The 1462-nt window shown below is 33.7% G+C and overlaps 1 protein-coding gene across 1 annotated transcript in view; it reads right to left on the bottom strand.

The window, feature by feature from the left end:
- The window catches only part of znf622 (zinc finger protein 622), a 5030-nt gene extending 4031 nt beyond the window's left edge, over positions 1-999 (bottom strand). Inside the window, exon 1 of the mRNA XM_014022022.1 lies at positions 886-999. The gene's annotated coding sequence lies outside the window, so the exon portion shown is untranslated. The remainder of the gene's footprint in view (positions 1-885) is intronic.
- Between the last annotated feature and the right edge of the window lie 463 nt (positions 1000-1462).

The following is a 1462-nucleotide window of genomic DNA, read 5'->3' as shown; positions in this document are numbered from 1 at the left end:
CATTACGGTAATTGGATGCTACAGTTTGTCCTGTAATATTATTTTATACCATTTCTGCTACTTTTGCATTGGTTATTATTAAGTTTAATTAGTGTTCAAGATACAAGATGCTTCCAACAAAAACCAGAATGTGAATCTTTTCCTATAATTTCATGGTGACATCTTGAACACTGAAGTTATGATGAAAAACAGAAAACAATAAGGTGAAATGATCCCATTGGTTCTGCTGTGAACTGCAGCAAGAAAACATGAGCTGATTTCACCTGAACAAACATCAATAACTTCCCTCAGACTGCAGATAATCACAGGATTTAGGTGTTATTTTGTTTGGTTTGAAATGTTCCTTTGGAATCTGCTGTCAGATTTAATATTGGTGAAGGATTAAACATTTAACCACATCCCTACAGTTCATCAGGGAGAACAAGCCTGTAATATTCATAAACTGTACACATCAAATTGTTCTTTTTGGCATTTTCAGAAACTAAAGGTGTCAGAAAAACAAGCTGCCAGTAAAAAAAGAAACAGCTAAATATACTAAATAAATGATATGAGGAGAAACTAGGGGTTCATCCCTTAAATTTAAATGTTTATAAGTTCACACAACACAAAGCCGCTTATATTTATGTTTATACCCTTAAGTTTCTTCATTATTTAAACTAAAACACAGTTATTGTCAAATAAAAATGAAGTTGACACAATACAATATATTCGGCCAGAAACAAAATTATAAATCATCAAACTTTTAGGTTTGCGTGGATCTTAAACAGCGCTAATCTGTTAGCAACAAGCTAACCTAAACATCCGCTAAAATAAACATTTATATCGCGTGACAAACATCAGAGACATTCATTTAAACACAACACTCACGTTTAAAATCCAACTTACTTGTTTGGTGAAGTTGATTTTTAACGCGAAGAGTTTTAATCGGTTTTATTGACCGTGTCCGCGCAGATATAACGCAGACACGAGGGTAACTTCCGGTAACGCTCTTCTTCTTTGTGTCCAAACTCAACACAGTACTGCCACCTACTGGGGTTAAGGAAGCCGCAGGAAAACAACAGCTGAGAGTTCCTTCAGTGAAACACAGAATCACCTCACAAAATGTTTTTACTCCATTTTTACCCAGTTAATTAATTCTGATGTTGTTCTTTACTGCGTTTTTATTTCAAATTTTACGATAAAAGCATATTCCAGACGTACTGTTGCTACGAGTCAGTTTAAATGTTTTACTTTGAAAAGCATGACCGGAAACAGTATATAGTTGCATTGAATTCCGCTTTACTGAAATTGCAGTTACACATTATGACCACAAGAGGGCAGTAAAAACACTTTTCTTTTTTAAGCCAGATGATGAAATGGACTGAAACGGCTTGTGACAACTGAATACAAAGCGAAACCAATATTGAATAAAAATTTTGTTTATCAATTTTGTGATGAGTTATTATTATACAAAAAATTATAT

Source organism: Austrofundulus limnaeus, unplaced genomic scaffold (assembly GCF_001266775.1).
Source record: "Austrofundulus limnaeus strain Quisiro unplaced genomic scaffold, Austrofundulus_limnaeus-1.0 Scaffold315, whole genome shotgun sequence".
Classification (NCBI taxonomy): domain Eukaryota; kingdom Metazoa; phylum Chordata; class Actinopteri; order Cyprinodontiformes; family Rivulidae; genus Austrofundulus; species Austrofundulus limnaeus.
Note: the sequence above shows the minus strand (reverse complement) of the source record. Positions and strands in the feature narration are given on the sequence as shown.